The sequence below is a fragment of the Oncorhynchus clarkii genome, chromosome 12 (assembly GCF_045791955.1).
Source record: "Oncorhynchus clarkii lewisi isolate Uvic-CL-2024 chromosome 12, UVic_Ocla_1.0, whole genome shotgun sequence".
NCBI lineage: Eukaryota > Metazoa > Chordata > Actinopteri > Salmoniformes > Salmonidae > Oncorhynchus > Oncorhynchus clarkii.
Window position 1 is genome coordinate 38,111,777 of NC_092158.1, and position 19,893 is coordinate 38,131,669.

The following is a 19,893-nucleotide window of genomic DNA, read 5'->3' on the forward strand; positions in this document are numbered from 1 at the left end:
CCCCACAACATGATGCTGCCACCACCGTGCTTCACGGTTGGGATGGTGTTCTTCAACTTGCAAACCTCCCCCTTTTTCCTCCAAACATAACAATGGTCTTTATGGCCCTTTTTGTTTCATCAGACCAGAGTACATTTCTCCAAAAAGCACGATCTTTGTCCCCATGTGCAGTTGCAAACCATAATTTGGCTTTTTTATGGCGGTTTTGGAGCTGTGGCTTCTTCCTTGCTGAGCGGCCTTTCAGGTTATGTCGATATAGGACTCGTTTTACTGTGGATATAGATACCTTTGTACCTGTTTCATCTTCCCAAGGTCCTTTGCTGTTGTCCTGGAATTGATTTGCACTTTTCGCACCAAAGTACGTTAATCTCTAGGAGACAGAACGCGTCTCCTTCCTGAGCGGTATGATGGCTGCGTGGTCCCATGGTGTTAATACTTGCATACTATTGTTTGTACAGATGAACGTGGTACCTTCAGGCATTTGGAAATTGCTCCCAAGGATGAACCAGACTTGTGGAGGTCTACAATTATTTTTCTGAGGTCTTGGCTGATTTCTTTTGATTTTCCCATGATGTCAAGCAAAGAGGCACTGAGTTTGAAGGTCGGCCTTGAAATACATCCACAGATACACCTCCAATTGACTCAAATGATGTCAATTAGCCTATCAGAAGCTTCTAAAGCATGACATCATTTTCTGGAATTTTCCAAGCTGTTTAATGGCACAGTCAACTTAGTGTATGTAAACTTCTGACTGATTGTGATACAGTGAATTACAAGTGAAATAACCTGTCTGTAAACAATTGTTGGAAAATGACTTGTGTCATGCACAGAGTAGATGTCCTAATCAACTTGCAAAAACGAAAAACTAGTTTTAATGACTCCAACCTAAGCATATGTAAACTTCCGACTTCAACTGTAGGTTCCATTTGATAGTAGAGAAAGAAATTGAGTGCCTGTGACGATTGTTAGTCTTCGACAGTCAACCGGTAGTGACTTAGGTACCTTGAGCTTATGTACAGAAACTCCCTAGAAGTCAGCATTAAAGACAGATAGGCATAGGTCTCCTTCTCCCCCTTCCAGACCAATTTCTACTGGTATGGTCAATCAATCAAGCTTCCACCCTCTCCTTGTCTTGCTCTTCTCCTTTCTCACTCCCTCTCTCCTCTCTACATTTGTTCTCAAGGCTCAAGGCCTTGGTCAAAGGGCCTCTCAGAACTAGTGGCCTTCTGTGTTCGGTTGATCTAAGAAAATATTTTGGTGAGACGCTTGCTTGAAAGGATGTTCCATGGAGAGTTGGTCAGCTCCAGCCCCCAAGCAGCCCCCGGCAGGCCACATCCTCCTCTGCTCCATAGGAGACCAGCACGGACATCTGACGGCAGCAGATCCCATCTTTACCAATTAAGGGCAAAATCCTCCTCGAAACATTTTGGTTAGGCCAAATATATCCGCCCCACTGCGACAAGACGAAGCCTGCGTGTTTCAGTGACATCAAACATGGGATGGAAATGCAGTACCCCGGGCCATGTCTTGACATTCCCCCTCATCGCAAGACATTAGTGATGTGCTCCCCTACTGTGAACACTCTAATGGGAAATGTGGTCAGCCTTCCAAAGAGGGGGATGTGCCTGTCCCTTTAACTCCTTTTAACTCTGATCACAGACAAGCCTATGTGCTGCTGAAATGTAAGAGCATTAAACTAATCTCCAATCAAGAGATTATCACCACTTTAAACCACAATGACTGTAAGCAGTAGTCCTTCTGAGATACACAGATCATCAACTCTTTCTGTTGTTTTAGTTGCCGATGGGGTTTTGATGGAGTTCTCCAGCAGTGATCTTGGGGTGTGTTGTAGAGAGAACCAGGCAGTGTTTATGTAAGGTCCAGATGAGCTCTTCCATCCCCTCTGATTGTGAGACTGGAGGGGAATCACAACGCTGGGGGACTCTGGAGCCTGGTTCTCATTTCCCCTTCCACCTCGGTCCCTCCTACTTCCCTCGTCCTCCGACACGGCCTTTCTGATGCCTATCTCTGGCTGAGCAATGTCCGGGGATATTTTGTAGTCCATATCTAAAACAATAATGGGGTAGTAGTTAAAGAGCTCAACTGGGGCTGTGCCAGGACATCCCCAGTGCTCCTCGGTGACCCCATCTCTACCATCCATCCATCCCTGGTGCTGCGTTGTGAACACTGGCGTTCCAATTTATTTCACCTGTGTTTTATGTTTTTGGGAAAAAGTGATCATCGAAATTTGGGAAATGCCCTATTGCTATTCTTATGTGGAAGCTCAAGCAGTCAACATGTTTGATTAAATTTCAAGGTGAACAAGGGTTTTTCCCTCATGGTAACTGGAAGTGATAACTCTGTCATGAAACCCAGATCTACATATGTTGAGTCCCCATTGTTTGTTTTTTTAGGTCAATGTGTTTAATGGTTTTGGCAAACAGACTTCCCAAGACTGGGTCGTGTTGGGTTGCATTGGGTCAAATCGACCCATATATTTCTCTGTAGTTCAGCCACATGTACAGCCACATAAATTTGAGTGTGTGAGTTACAATGTAGAGACGTGTCTGGTAAGAAGTGGTTTGAGTGGATATATGTTTGTAGTTCATTAACGCACCCCAGATGTAACAGGGTTAACTCACACAACCTTGCACCTTTGCTTGGAAATCTGCCATGTAGACTCTGTTTCTGTTTGTCCTCAAGTGAACTGATTATAATGCAGATTATTTGTTTTTCCATAACTTGTTTCATATCACACAGCATGCATGGCTAATTTAACATCTGAGAACATTCTCCACCATTCACATGAATTCCACATATTGCTGTCGCCTTGCAACTTACTGATTGATAAGAGTATGGAAAACATAAACAGATGCTAGCTCTACCTACTGTAAGGAAAAACATACATTAGTTTACTATTATTAACGCACTACAGAGATACGGTTCATACTCGCAAACAGTGGTTTGATTGTGAGAACCAAGTTTGTATTTTTCTTGAAGAGGAAGTTCCCAAGCTGGACAGGCCCATATCACTTAGTAGCAAGCAATAACTACAACCTTAGACTGGAAAAGATACATTGTCCCATTAAGCTTCCGTCAGTTGTTCATCCAACTGCCAATAAATATCATCTTTGGTAAGTGATAATCAAAATGGAATGGCATGACACATTGCACCAAGAAACATGAGAACCAGACAGACAGACGGATAGACAGTGGAGCGCAGTGGATTGCAGAGCAGGAAATGGTAGAAGACAGCTGAACGGGACAGGTGGACACACTGTGGCCCCACAGGCCGTAAGAGAGGGATCCGGCTCACTTCCCTAGAGGTTAAGGGTTAGGGTTCAGGTTCAGAGTGGGACATAGACTCACACTATTCCAGAACTAAAAAAGCATGTGCGAGCAAGGAGGCCTACAAACCTGACTCCGTTGCACCAGCTCTGTCACAAAAAATTGCCAAAATTCACCCAACTTAATGTGGGAAGCTTGTGGAAGGCTACGCAAAACGTTTGACCCAAGTTAAACAATTTAAAGGCAATGCTACCAAATACTAATTGAGTGTATGTAATCTTCTGACCCACTGGGAATGTGATGAAAGTAATAAAACCTCAAATAAATCATTTTCTCTACTATTATTCTGACATTTCACATTCTTAAAACAAAGTGGTGATCCTAACTGGCCTAAGACAGGGAATTTTTACTAGGATTAAATGTTATTTGGCTAAGGTGTATGTAAACGTCCGACTTCAACTGTATATAAAGGGGTAAGGTGACTAGCCATCAGGATATATGATAAAGAGAGTAGCAGCAGTGAATATGATGATTGTATGTGAGTGGGTGTGTCTGCGTGTAGAGTCAATATACTGTAAGTGTATGTGCATATTGTGTGTGTGGGTAAATTATGGAGTGTTTGTGTGTGTGTGTTGGAGTGTCAGTGTGCGTGAGTATGTAGGATCCTGTGAGTGTGCATAGAGATTTTTATAAAATACAGGAGTCAACTCAGATAGTCTGCGTAGCCATTTTGTTAGCTATTTAGTTAGCCATTTAGCAGTCTTATGGCTTGGGTATAGAAGCTGTTCAGGAACCTGTTGGTGTCAGACTTGATACACTGGTACTGCTTGCCGTGCGGAAGCCGAGAGAACAGTCTATGACTTGGTGGCTGGAGTCTTTCACCATGCTCCGGGCCTTCTTTTCACACCGCTTGGATGGACAGGTCCTGAATGTCAAGGAGCTCAGCCCCAGTGATATACTGGGCTGTCTACACCAACCTCTGAAGCTCCATTTTCAGTCCCAGGGTCCTAAGCTTGGTGACGAGCTTGGAGGGGACTATGGTGTTGAACGCTGAGCTGTAGTCATTGTAGTCAATGAACAGCATTCTCACATAAGTATTCCTCTTATCTAGGTGGGCGAGGGCAGTGTGGAGTGCAATTGAGATCGCGTCGTCTATGGATCTGTTGGGACAGTATGCCAATTGGAGTTAGTCTGGGATCATGGAGTTGATGTGTTTCGGGGTACGGTTAGTCCCACTTTGAGTTATGAAGAGGATGGTGTTCAATGCAGACAATCTTTGGCCAACCTGTTTTCCCATAAATTCCTGCAGACTCATTGTGATAGCGGCACGATCAAATCCTTTCCCTGGTGTTATTTGCTTGGGCTTGTAGCATGGGAAACAGGAGAACACTGAGAATGTTGTTTGGATGATAAAGACATAAGAGGAGCAGCTGCACACAGTAGGAAACTGCTGTATGCTGATGTGGAGAGCTATGAGAAAACAAGCAGGACACAATGACTTATTATGGTTTGACTTCAAGTTCCATCTTCCATCAAAGCATCATGGCTGGGGACAGTGAACGTGGAGTGTAGAATGACTACTAAAAGTATCCCCTGACAAAGTTTTACTTTAGCATATGTATCCTCCACTAGGGTTCAGATATCTTTTGTGCAACGCTTGCCCAAACTGAAAGCACATTTTTCCACAGCTCTTTACTCAAATCACTTTGACTCCTTGAGTTACCTTGAGTTAGTATTTTGGGGAATTGACAGTCCACCAGGAAGTGTGCCTAAACTTGCCACACTGTGACCTCCCATAAATCTGCCAGAACTAAGGAGACTGAGAAGACACAGCCAGGCCCAACTCTGACTGACCGCTGAGGGAGGGGTGGGGGCTGGCCACTTCTACTGGGGAGCTCCATTTAGCATTCAGCCACATGCCAGCTGATTGCAGAGCTCTAAGTAAGCCAGCAGTTTAATCAAGCCTCATTCCTCAAACTCAAGTAATACTGTAATTCCAGAATCTGCCATCATTTTGACATGTCCTTTATAAGCAACTGTTTGGAATGGGATACTTCGCAAAACAGCTGGCGTACCCATCTGTCGAGTAACTAAACACAGTTCATACTTCACAGTGACCTTTCTATGTCTATGAGTGAAAAAGATGTGTACCTACACACTGAACAAGGCTGCAAAGCCAAAACGTCTGTGTACGCTGTCCCTGATGCAGTGAAAATAATACAACAATCCAGAAATGTAGTAAACTTTATGCAACATCTTTTTGAGTCTGGACCCATCACACCTTTTTATTTACAGTGGGGCAAAAAAGTATTTAGTCAGCCACCAATTGTGCAAGTTCTCCCACTTAAAAAGATGAGAGAGGCCTGTAATTTTCATCATAGGTACACTTCAACTATGACAGAGAAAATGAGAAAACAAAATCCAGAAAATCACATTGTAGGATTTGTAATACATTTATTTGCAAATTATGGTGGAAAATAAGTATTTGGTCACCTACAAACAAGCAAGATTTCTGGCTCTCACAGACCTGTAACTTCTTCTTTAAGAGGCTCCTCTGTCCTCCACTATTTACCTGTATTAATGGCACCTGTTTGAACTTGTTATCAGTATAAAAGACACCTGTCCACAACCTCACAGTCACACTCCAAACTCCACTATGGCCAAGACCAAAGAGCTGTCAAAGGACACCAGAAACAAAATTGTAGACCTGCACCAGGCTGGGAAGACTGAATCTGCAATAGGTAAGCAGCTTGGTTTGAAGAAATCAACTGTGGGAGCAATTATTAGGAAATGGAAGACATACAAGACCACTGATAATCTCCCTCGATCTGGGGCTCCACGCAAGATCTCACCCCGTGGGGTCAAAATGATCACATGAATGGTGAGCAGAAATCCCAGAACCACATGGGGGGACCTAGTGAATGACCTGCAGAGAGCTGGGACCAAAGTAACAAGTTACATCAGTAACACACTATGCCGCTAGGGACTCAAATCCTGCAGTGCCAGACGTGTCCCCCTGCTTAAGCCAGTACATGTCCAGGCCCATCTGAAGTTTGCTAGAGAGCATTTGGATGATCCAGAAGAAGATTGGGAGAATGTCATATGGTCAGATGAAACCAAAATCTACATTTTTGGTAAAAACTCAACTCGTCGTGTTTGGAGGACAAAGAATGCTGAGTTGCATCCAAAGAACACCATACCTACTGTGAAGCATGGGGGTGGAAACATCATGCGTTGGGGCTGGGTCTTTCATCATGACAATGATCCCAAACACACCGCCCGGGTAACGAAGGAGTGGCTTCGTAAGAAGCATTTCAAGGTCCTGGAGTGACCTAGCCAGTCTCCAGATCTCAACCCCATAGAAAATCTTTGGAGGGAGTTGAAAGTCCGTGTTGCCCAGCAACAGCCCCAAAACATCACTGCTCTAGAGGAGATCTGAATGGAGGAATGGGCCAAAATACCAGCAACATTGTGTGAAAACCTTGTGAAGACTTACAGAAAACGTTTGACCTCTGTCATTGCCAACAAAGGGTATATAACAAAGTATTGAGATAAACTTTTGTTATTGACCAAATACTTATTTTCCACCATAATTTGCAAATTAAATTCATAAAAAATCCTACAATGTGATTTTCTGGATTTCTTTTTTCTCATTTTGTCTGTCATAGTTGAAGTGTACCTATGATGAAAATTACAGGCCTCTCGCATCTTTTTAAGTGGGAGAACTTGCACAATTGGTGGCTGACTAAATACTTTTTTGCCCCACTGTATCTGAATTCACAGATTTTATGCACCAACCAAACTTCTGGGAGAGCTCGATGGTCCCCTTTTGATGTCTATAGGCCTACAGAAGAGACTGCTCGTTTCATTTAGGAGCTTTAAAAAAAAAATCCTAGATGGCTACATGGCTCCCTGTTTTAATCAGATAGCACAATCAGCCTTGTCAACAGTCCATCCATCTTACTCTTAAACACAAAGCACTCTGAAAGATTTCTGTGAGTACGAACGTATGTACATTATAGTGCGAGAGTTGTAAAGCTTAAAAGGGCCGTTAAGTGAGAGCATATGACCCCTGTTACTGTACAGTACCAGAAGGTCTGAATTACACAAGGCATGGAATCATTAATTCCTTTGAGCATTTAACATTTCGCATAGTTTTGAGTGTTCGAGCTGAGAAATGTGTCAAACGCTCCTCAGCAGGGAGGTCTCCCCCTCACGTTGATAAAGTCTGCCAGATCCACCCAGCTCCGTTTACATCTCTGAGTCTGACTCAGTCAGATGATACCACCACTTTATTCTAAATGGTGGCGCATAACGCAGTAACAAAGTAGATGAAGTACAAGGAATGGTATCCGCAAGGTCTCTAAGTGCCTTATATTATATGGCGATAACCCATCTCATCAGACACAACAGCCATTGAAACAAGAAAACTTTGTTAGAATAGTTCATGTCAATGGAATCACTAACAATGTAGGTTGTGTTAGTTTTAAAACAGACAAAGGATCTGCAAGTTTGTGATGGATTGTTTAGAATTCGTCTTGTTGTTGTGGCTTGGGTTAGTTGGATTGGGGCTAGACATCGCATAGGGGACGAGAAGAGGGAATGTCCCCCATTTGGTCTTTTATGACAGTTTCACCACTAAGTAGTGGCTTGTGCTTTGTTTTGAGCTGTGTTTGTGTGATCAAGTCTATTTTGTTTATGGGTACAGTCAGACAGCTAGAGACCACCTCAGAGAGTGGTCTGTCAAATCTGCCTGCCCCAGGGAGACCTAGTCTAACAATCTCATTCTGCAAGAGAAGGGGGGGGGTATACAATGGTCTGGATCAGGATTAGCTTGCAGCTGGACTCATGCAGTATAAATATTGTGCTTTACACACTGTACATACTGTAAAATAGGCATAGGAAGAGGTTGTAGACCCATTTGTTTTGTCTGGGGGAAGTGCTATTATTAGCCCAGCTCTGTCGCTGAGGGAGACTGGTGTTTTTATGCCCTGAGCTGCAAAGCCACATTTCCAGAAACATCTTCCTCCACAACTATGTGTCGATGGGTGTGTTCCGTGAGTGTGGTGAGATTGTTTATGTGTATCTGTTTTGCGTGCAGTTTATTGCAATGAACTTTTCACCGTGAAGATGCTTCATAACTCATCTGTTCCTCTATTCAAGTCGATGTGTGTGTGTGTGTTTGGGCATATGTGCGAAGCGTGCATGCATATGGTGTGTACATTTCAAAACCTCAACTGTCCTTATCATCTGCTTACTGCCTCTCGTGAACCAGTGGAGTAGCTGCCAAAAATGTCCAATGGGTCCTCCACCCCATCTCTCCATCTGGGAAAGTATTCACCTCTCTGGGTCTGCATACTTCATTGTCTTCAGGGGGTGTCTCTCTCTCTCTCGCTCTCTTTTACTGCTGACTGAAGAGAACATCTGTATTTTCCACCTCCTCTCCCCTGTCCAGTGGTCTGAAGGTAGACCTTTACCCAGTGGTACACTACACCGCAGGAAAAGCACGCCTGGGTTTAGACCAGACAGCAGTCTGTGCCAGGATGTCGGACTCTGGGCACACTTCATCCTTTGAAATGTGACCCGTATAGACTTACCTGAGCCTCAGATCCATGGAGCAGAGAAAGCACCGTCAAGGTCAACAGTTCATAAATTCATATCTCTTACTGTGGAAGAGGAAGAAAGGAGGAGACGCTGACTGTACACCGTACAGTATCTGTAACAAAGTAAGACAAAATAAATACTGCAAGAGGTAAATCCATCACAGAACTATGTATCATAATGGCTTTAAAAGACAAGATGGATCAACCCTAATAGCTACACCGCATGAGATGAAAAATACTAGCAGGTGTGGAAGATAAGTTATCTGTCTACAAGGCTGTTTATGATCGGTATCTTCCTCTTATAGATGTAGGGATAGACATTGTACAGTCACCCCCCTATTGCACACTGGGCCAAATCCTAACTTGAGATGTGCAGGCATCATTTTTGTGTAATCATACAATGATGGCAATGATAGTCTTGAGCGAACTGACAAAATACTAGCGTTTCGGGCTAGATATCTAGGCTCCATCCTGCTGGACATGATCTGTTTAACATGATGCCAAATGAGGCAGCAATTACAGCCTATAACTCTTCAAGTTTGTTCCTGTGTTGAGGAGCCAGTTTCTTCACTTCTGCCCATCCTGCACGTCCACCCTTGACCTCTGTGAGGCAGCAGGAGGAGGCTCTGGGGTTCAGGTCAATATGTGGCTGGGAGTTTCTCCTCAGGTGTAAGTGAAAACAGGTCTTTATGAGGTTAGACAGGCCACAGTCTGGCTGTTAGTTTAGCGGCTCATCTATCTTTCACTCTCGCGCCCCAAAATGTATTTTCTTTTGTGCTGAAACGGCATCTCCTGTCCTGTCTCCTTTTAAAAAGAACTGTTATTTTTTTAATGACCAAATCTTTATTCATCTGGTCATTTTCTGGTGTGTTTGTGTTTGTGTGTGTGTGTGTGTGTGGGGGGGCACAATCCACAAACTCATATAATTTCATAGTTTGCTCGCAAAACAAATCAACAAAAAGAAGTGAGCCTCCACCCCCAACCTCCCATCCCATTCCCCCAACCCCACCCATCCAACATGTCTCCATCCAATCATCTACCAATCATCTAAATTGTCCATGATATCGACAAGGATACGAATTCCACATTTGGACCATTGAGGGGATGCAAAAGGCCACCCTACAGATCACAAGGCATTAGTGTGAAATATTGGAATATGGGCATGCCATTTTGATTCCCAGTTTCATTGTTTTAACATTTTGCACCAAATAGAGATTGTGTGAGCAATAATAGGACCAAAGCATAGAAGACCACCTCTTCCAGGTCAATAGGAGACAACATATATCTCTCTAAACTCAGCCAGGGTGCGGAAGAATCATGTCTTAACCAATTTAGCATGGGATGAAATGCTAGTGCCTGGAAATACAATTAAAAGTTAGGTATGGATAGTCCTCCTATTTCCTTCTCTTTCTTGTAAATGTGTTCATTTTATGCAGGATCGCTTACCTTTCCATGTACATTTTGAAACCGCACTATGGATTTTATCCCAATAACCAGAAGAGGGAGACAATGGAAGCATTGAACTACTAAAATTCAGCCGTGGCAATATATTCATTTTGACAATAGCTATTCTGCCAGTTAAAGTAACTTATTTCAATTGACTGATGTCCTTATCAAATTAAATCAAATGTTATTAGTCACATGTGACGAATACAACAGGTGTGGGTGGACCTTACAGTGAAATGCTTACTTACGAGCCCCTAACCGACATTGCAGTTTCAAAAAATATGGATAAGAATAAGAGATAAAAGTAACAAGTAATTAAAGAGGAGCAGTAAAAAATAACAATATGTACAGGGGGATGCAGGTACAGAGTCAATGTACGGGGGCACCGGTTAGTTGAGGTAGTATGTACATGTAGGTAGAGATATTAAAGTGACTATGCATAGATGACAATAGAGAGTGGCAGTGGTGTGGAGCGGAAAGGAACTGTAACTCAGTAAAATCATTGAAATTGTTGCAAGTTGTTTATATTCTCTCTCTCTCTCTCTCTCTCTCTCTCTCTCTATATATATATATATATATATATATATATATATATATATATATATATATATACATATATATATACAGTGACAAGAAAAATATGTGAACCCTTTGGAATTATCTGGATTTCTGCATAAATTGGTCATAAAATTAGATCTGATCTTCATCTTGGTCACAACAATAGACAAACATAGTGTGCTTAAACTAACACACAAATTATTGTATTTTTCTTGTCTATATTGAATACATAATTTAAACATTCACAGTGCATGTTGGAAAAAGTATGTGAACCCCTAGGCTAATGACTTCTCCAAAAGCTAATTGGAGTCAGGAGTCAGCTAACCTGGAGTACAATCATTGAGACGAGATTGGAGATGTTGGTTAGAGCTGCCTTACCCAATAAAAAAACACTTACAAAATTTGAGTTTGCTATTCACAAGAAGCATTGCCTGATGTGAACCATGCCTCAAACAATGAGATCTCAGAAGACCCAAGATTAAGAATTGTTGACTTGTATAAAGCTGGAAAGGGTTACAAAAGTATCTATAAAAGCCTTGATGCTCATCAGTCCATGGTAAGACAAATTGTCTATAAATGGAGAAAGTTCAGCACTGTTGCTACTCTCCCTAGGAGTGGCTGTCCTGCAAAGTTGACTGCAAGAGCACAGCGCAGAATGTTCAATGAGGTTAAGAAGAATCCTGTCAGCTAATGACGTACAAAAATCTATGAAGTCTATGATACGTAAAACACTAAACAAGAATGGTGTTCATGGGAGGACACCACGGAAGAAGCCACTGCTGTCCAAAAAAACATTGCTGCCTCAAGATCGCAAAAGCGCATCTGGATGTTCCACAGCGCTACTGGCAAAATATTCTGTGGACAAATGAAGCTAAAGTTTAATTGTTTGGAAGGAACACAATACTATGTGTGGAGAAAAAAAGGCACAGCACACCAACATCAAAACCAACTGTAAAGTATGATGTAGGGAGCATCATAGTTTGGGGCTGCTTTGCTGCCTCAGGGCCTGGGCAGCTTGCTATCATCGATGGAAAAATGAATTCCCAAGTTTATCAAGACATTTTGCAGGAGAATGTAAGGCTATCTGTCCGCCAATTGAAGCTCAACAGAAGTTGGACAACGACCCAAAACACAGAAGTAAATCAACAACCATATAGCTTCAACAGAAGAATATACGCCTTCTGGAGTGGCCCAGTCAGAGTCCTGACCTCTATCCGATTTGAGATGCTGTGGCATGACCTCAAGAAAGCGGTTCACACCAGACATCCCAAGAATATTGCTGAACTGAAAAGAGGAATGGTCCAAAATTCCTCCTGACTGTTGTGCAGGTCTGATCCGCAACTACAGAAAACATTTGATTGAGTTTATTGCTGCCAAAGGAGGGTCAACCAGTTATTAAATCCAAGGGGTTCACATACTTTACCACCCTGCTCTGTGAATGTTTACACGGTGCGTTCAATAAAGACATGAAAACGTATAATTGTTTGTGTTATTAGTTTAAGCAGACCGTGTTTGTCTATTGTTGTGACTTAGATGAAGATCAAATTTTATGAACAATTTTTGTAGAAGTCCAGGTAATTCCAAAGGGTTCACATACTTTTTCTTGCCACTGTATATGTGTATATATATAAAATCCAGTACACTCAAATATCTAGCTTTTCCTGTGTGTCTTTATATGTTGATGTGTGGTGCAGAGCTGTCAGTGTGCTGACAACAGAGTCACAGGCTTACAGAGGTGCCTCTCATGCCAAGTGTTAACGGTGGTGTTCGTTAAAATGGCCGACCTTGTCATCACCTAGTTAAATAAAGTTTCAAATAAAACATTTAAAATAAAAATCACAAGGCGGCAACATCACGTCCCTGCTATGTGTAGTGTCATCCAGGCCTGTATTTATCATACTACAGGTTTTACACCAGCCTGTATTTCAGCTAGCTGCTGGGGCTACTTGTCCTTCTGTTTTCAGGAGAGCCACGTCAATTGAATCTTTTCCCGGCAGCACGTTTCCATTTCACCTTGAGTCAATTATGTTTTATGGGGTAAGCCGTTGAAAATGAATAAAATAACTTTGGAATAGATTTTGAGCTATATTTGAAGATGATCCTTGAGTTTTCAGTAGACATTCAACAAGAGACTTTCAAAGTTATGGACTCAACTTTGTCTTATCACTCCTCTTCACTGCATGGATTCCATTCTGTATCCAGCTGCTGCAGACCTTGATGCCCTTCCACAGTCATGGGAACCCTAACCCCTAACCCTAACCCTAACTCTTACCCTAACCCCTAACCCTTACCCTTACCCTAACCCCTAACCCTTACCCTAACCCCTAACCCTTACCCTAACCCTTACCCTTACCCTAACCCTAACCCTTACCCTAACCCTTACCCTAACCCTAACCCTTACCCTAACTCCTAACCCTAACCCTAACCCTTACCCTTACCCTAACCCTTACCCTAACCCTTACCCTAACCCCTAACCCTTACCCTTACCCTTACCCTAACCCCTAACCCTAACTCTAACCCTTACCCTAACCCCTTACCCTTACCCTTACCCCTTACCCTAACCCCTAACCCTAACCCTAACCCTAACTCTAACCCTTACCCTAACTCTAACCCTTACCCTAACTCTAACCCTTACCCTAACCCCTTACCCTAACCCTTACCCTTACCCTTACCCTAACCCTAACTCTAACCCTTACCCTAACTCTAACCCTTACCCTAACCCCTAACCCTTACCCTTACCCTAACCCTAACCCCTAAACCCTAACCCTAACCCTAACCCTAACCCTTAACCTAACCCCCTAACCCTAACCCTAACTCTAACCCTTACCCTAACCCCTAACCCTTACCCTAACCCTAACCCCTAACCCTTACCCTAACCCCTAACCCCTAACCCTTACCCTTACCCTTACCCTAACCCTAACCCCTAAACCCTAACCCCTTACCCTAACCCCTAACACCAACCCTAACCACGCCACAAAAAGCCACAGCACATTTTTGTGACCATAAAAGGTTGTCTTATGTTATTGCAGTACCTATGCCAGGACAAACATCACCATTCTGTCTGTACTGGCCTCCTGGCAGTCATTATATAGCAATATGAATGTGTGTGGGGGGAAAAGCTGAAAATGTGCTTTTAGTGCCTGATTGTGCATCAACGCAACAGGCAGCTTGAGTGCGTGAATTAGTCATGTTACTGTTCAAGATCACTCAGGCTGATGGGGAAACCTGCCAAGGCCACCACAGAACTCCACACACACACACACACACACACACACACACACACACACACACACACACACACACACACACACACACATGCTGTGCAGATGGCCTGAATCTCTTGAATCAACCTCTTTATTTTGGTATCTCATCAGACTAAAGACCCCAGTGCAGAGTTTGTCATGATTGACAGTGGAGACAATGGATAATCATCATCACCCTCCTTTCTCTTCTTGTCTTCTTGCCATGTGTATTCTGTGGCCTGGGATTTGTAATGGAATGGAACATAGTACAACCACTCTTAGTTCATCTATTGATACTGTATGATACCTACTGTATATATGTGGGAATTATATGTCTTACGAGATTGAAAACATAGCCAGGGAGAGAGAAGATTCAAAATGGACAATATCCTAGGGGTTGATAAAGGAAAAGCACGTCAGGCCCATGCTTAGAATCACCTTCATGAACTGCAGTGTTTTGTGTACATGGCAGCGACTAACCCTCCTAAAAAAGGAGCTCATCCAATTGGATTTGTGAAACTTACAATTTGATTTGAGTTGAAAAGAACAGTGTAAACACATTTTATAATAGTGTAACAAATGTGTTTTAGGGTCTCTCTGATCTTTTCATTCCCTTGTCTGTCTCTTGGCATCCCACCTCAGGTCTTGCAATATTCCATGATTCCCACCACACATTCCACGTGTCAACAAACACCTTCACGCTGATGTCACATTCATTACTCAGAAAACTGGAGGAAAAACACGACTTTTAGGCCATAAATGTTAATTCCACTTATTAATAACCACATGCACATGGCATAATTTCATAGAGCATTTTATTTATGCCAAGTCAACAATGCAGACTTTGATGTAGTCTGTAGCTGAATGACAGACAATGTTTTCCCAGACAACAGAGTGATGTATTTTTCATAGATGGGTCGGGATTCACTGGTGGTTTGCAGCTAATTCTTTTTTGGGTTGTGTCCTAAGACTGAGTGCTGTCTAGAACCCTTGGTGTGTCACAAGGGAACTCAAAAAGCTACAATGGTTCTCAACCCACTCAAAAGTTTGGGAACCAGTTCCATAGAGTTACGCCAGACAGACAACATAAAGTGCTTTGAGAATTTGTGTGAAATGCTATGGAAATGCCATGTACACAAAACACTGCAGTTCATGAAGGTGATTCTAAGCATAGGCCTGACATGTGCTTTTCCTTGATCAACCCCTAGGATATCCCTGGCTACAGTGCCTTGCGAAAGTATTCGGCCCCCTTGAACTTTGCGACCTTTTGCCACATTTCAGGCTTCAAACATAAAGATATAAAACTGTATTGTTTTGTGAAGAATCAACAACAAGTGGGACACAATCATGAAGTGGAACGACATTTATTGGATATTTCAAACTTTTTTAACAAATCAAAAACTGAAAAATTGGGCGTGCAAAATTATTTAGCCCCCTTAAGTTAATACTTTGTAGCGCCACCTTTTGCTGCGATTACAGCTGTAAGTCGCTTGGAGTATGTCTCTATCAGTTTTGCACATCGAGAGACTGACATTTTTTTCCATTCCTCCTTGCAAAACAGCTCGAGCTCAGTGAGGTTGGATGGAGAGCATTTGCAGTTCTTTCCACAGATTCTCGATTGGATTCAGGTCTGGACTTTGACTTGGCCATTCTAACACCTGGATATGTTTATTTTTGAACCATTCCATTGTAGATTTTGCTTTATGTTTTGGATCATTGTCTTGTTGGAAGACAAATCTCCGTCCCAGTCTCAGGTCTTTTGCAGACTCCATCAGGTTTTCTTCCAGAATGGTCCTGTATTTGCCTCCATCCATCTTCCCATCAATTTTAACCATCTTCCCTGTCCCTGCTGAAGAAAAGCAGGCCCAAACCATGATGCTGCCACCACCATGTTTGACAGTGGGGATGGTGTGTTCAGCTGTGTTGCTTTTACGCCAAACATAACGTTTTGCATTGTTGCCAAAAAGTTCAATTTTGGTTTCATCTGACCAGAGCACCTTCTTCCACATGTTTGGTGTGTCTCCCAGGTGGCTTGTGGCAAAATTTAAACAACACTTTTTATGGATATCTTTAAGAAATGGCTTTCTTCTTGCCACTCTTCCATAAAGGCCAGATTTGTGCAATATACGACTGATTGTTGTCCTATGGACAGAGTCTCCCACCTCAGCTGTAGATCTCTGCAGTTCATCCAGAGTGATCATGGGCCTCTTGGCTGCATCTCTGATCAGTCTTCTCTTTGTATGAGCTGAAAGTTTAGAGGGACGGCCAGGTCTTGGTAGATTTGCAGTGGTCTGATACTCCTTCCATTTCAATATTATCGCTTGCACAGTGCTCCTTGGGATGTTTAAAGCTTGGGAAATCTTTTTGTATCCAAATCTGGCTTTAAACTTCTTCACAACAGTATCTCGGACCTGCTTGGTGTGTTCCTTGTTCTTCATGATGCTCTCTGCGCTTTTGACGGACCTCTGAGACTATCACAGTGCAGGTGCATTTATACGGAGACTTGATTACACACAGGTGGATTGTATTTATCATCATTATCATTTAGGTCAACATTGGATCATTCAGAGATCCTCACTGAACTTCTGGAGAGAGTTTGCTGCACTGAAAGTAAAGGGGCTGAATAATTTTGCACGCCCAATTGTTCAGTTCTTGATTTGTTAAAAAAGTTTGAAATATCCAATAAATGTCGTTCCACTTCATGATTGTGTCCCACTTGTTGTTGATTCTTCACAAAAAAATACAGTTTTATATCTTTATGTTTGAAGACTGAAATGTGGCAAAAGGTCGCAAAGTTCAAGGGGGCCGAATACTTTCGCAAGGCACTGTATGTTTTCAATTTCGTAAGAAATATAATTCCCACATATACAGTTGAAGTTGGAAGTTTACATACACACACCGTAACCAAATACATTTAAACTCAGTTTTTCACAATTCTTGACATTTAATCCTAGTAAAAAGTCCCCATCTTAGGTTAGTTAGGTCACCACTTTGTTTTAAGAATGTGAAATGTCAGAATAATAGTAGAGAGAATTATTTATTTCAGCTTTTATTTCTTTCATCACATTCCCAGTGGGTCAGAAGTTTACATACACTCAATTAGTATTTGGTAGCAATGCCTTTAAATTGTTTAACTTGGGTCAAATGTTTCAGGTAGCCTTACACAAGCTTCCCACAATAAGTTGGGTGAATTTTGGCGCATTCCTCCTGACAGAGCTGGTGTAACTGAGTCAGATTTGTAGGCCTCCTTGCTCGCACACGCTTTTTCAGTTCCTATAGGATTGAGGTCAGGGTTTTGTGATGGCAACTCCAATGCCTTGACTTTGTTGTCCTTAAGCCATTTTGCCACAACTTTGGAAGTATGCTTGGGGTCAATGTCCATTTAGAAGACCCATTTGCGACCAAGCTTTAACTTTCTGACTGATGTCTTGAGAGGTTGCTTCAATATATTCACATCATTTTTCTTACCCATGATGCCATCTATTTTGTGAAGTGCACCAGTCCCTCCTGCATGATTCTGCCACCCCCACAACATGATTCTGCCACCCCCGTGCTTCACGGTTGGGATGGTGTTCTTCAGCTTGCAAGCCTCCCCCTTTTTCCTCCAAACATAATGATGGTCATTATGGCCAAACAGTTCTATTTTTGTTTCATCAGACCAGAGGACAATTCTTCAAAAAGTATGATCTTTGTCCCCATGTGCAGTTGCAAACCGTAGTCTGGCTTTTTTATGGCGGTTTTGGAGCTGTGGCTTCTTCCTTGCTGAGCGGCCTTTCGGGTTATGTCCTTATAGGACTTGTTTTACTGTGGATATAGATACTTTTGTATCTGTTTCCTCCAGCATCTTCACAAGGTCCTTTGCTGTTGTTCTGGGATTTATTTTCACTTTTCGCACCAGAGTACGTTCATCTCTAGAAGACAGAACGCGTCTCCTTCCTGAGCGGTATAACGGCAGGGTGCGTGGTACCATGGTGTTTATACTTGCATACTATTGTTTGTATAGATGAACGTGGCACCTTCAGGCGTTTGGAAATTGCTCCCAAGGATGAACCATGAATCTGAGGTCTTGGCTGATTTCTTTTGATTTTCCCATGATGTCAAGCAAAGAGGCACTGAGTTTGAAGGTAGGCCTTGAAATACATCCACAGATACACCTCCAATTGACTCAAATTATGTCAATTAGCCTATCAGAAGCTTCTAAAGCCATGACATCATTTTATGGAATTTTCCGAGGCACAGTCAACACAGTCAACTTAGTGTATGTAAACTTCTGACCCACTGGAATTGTGATACAGTGAATTATAAGTGAAATAATCTGTCTGTAAACAATTGTTGGAAAAATTACTTGTGTCGTGCACAAAGTAGATGTCCTAACCGACTTGCCAAAAACATAGTGGTTGAAAAACGAGTTTTAATGACTCCAACCTAAGTGTATGTAAACTTCCCACTTCAACTGTATACAGTAGGTATCATACAGTATTAGTAGATGAACTAAGAGTGGTTGTACTATGTTCCATTCCATTTCAAATCCCAGGGCATTTTAGGACATGACAGCCTGGCCCTGGCCCCTCTCTGCCCTTCATAGCGTGATGTTGCTATGGCATGTTGGCAGAGAGACGGGCACCGGACAGCAGGCACCGGACAGCAGGCAGCGGTAAGGCTGTCCTGTCAGAGGTGGTGGACCGTGGTGGGTGTCTCTGACAAGCACTGGAGCGGGCCAGAGTGGCGGTGCCGTTTGAACACATGGCTAATGCCAAGTCTCAGTGCTGCCTGACAGAGAAGGACACTTTGGCCAGGAGTTGGTAGAATTGGCAAAGGAGGAGGGAAGGTTTTTTTCTCTGGCAAAGAGAGAAGCTTGATGGTCAGGGAGGCTGCCAGGAAAGCTTCACATCACTCTCTTTCACTCTTCCTCTATCTATCTCCCTTTCTCTCTCTCGCCGTCATTTTCTCAATTTCTCACCTCCCTCTCACTACTTTCTTTCCCTCTCTCCAGCCTGTATGTCATCTAAGCACAGGGCGTTTGCTGTCTCTCCAGCCTGTATGTCATCTAAGCACAGGGCGTTTGCTGTCTCTCCATCCTGTGTGTCATCTAAGCACAGGGCGTTTGCTGTCTCTCCATCCTGTATGCCATCTAAGCACAGGGCGTTTGCTGTCTCTCCAGCCTGTATGTCATCTAAGCACAGGGCGTTTGCTGTCTCTCCATCCTGTGTGTCATCTAAGCACAGGGCGTTTGCTGTCTCTCCATCCTGTGTGTCATCTAAGCACAGGGCGTTTGCTGTCTCTCCATCCTGTGTGTCATCTAAGCACAGGGCGTTTGCTGTCTCTCCAGCCTGTATGTCATCTAAGCACAGGGAGTTTGCTGTCTCTCCATCCTGTGTGTCATCTAAGCACAGGGCGTTTGCTGTCTCTCCATCCTGTGTGTCATCTAAGCACAGGGCGTTTGCTGTCTCTCCATCCTGTGTGTCATCTAAGCAGTGTTTGCTGTCTCTCCATCCTGTGTCACCATGCCGCTGTGCTGCTGCTTTGACTGGCACACGTCATAATGTCCCAGCCACTACATGAAACCTCTCTCTGTCTCTTACAACAGCACTGTCTGACCCAACACACTGTGTGTTTGTTTTTATCTTTTGTGCTAGTCTGGCTAGAAAATGTGCATCTTCTTAAGCCAAACCATATGCCAAACCATGTCCTCTACCATTGGAATTGCATTATTGCAAATGCACACCATTGCACTGTGAATTTGTATGGATGTATTG

At 42.9% G+C, this 19,893-nt stretch overlaps 1 protein-coding gene across 2 annotated transcripts in view; it reads left to right on the forward strand.

The window, feature by feature from the left end:
• Positions 1–19,893, forward strand: part of LOC139423152 (collagen alpha-1(XXVI) chain-like) — a 53,163-nt gene that overhangs the window by 14,036 nt on the left and 19,234 nt on the right. The window lies entirely within an intron of this gene.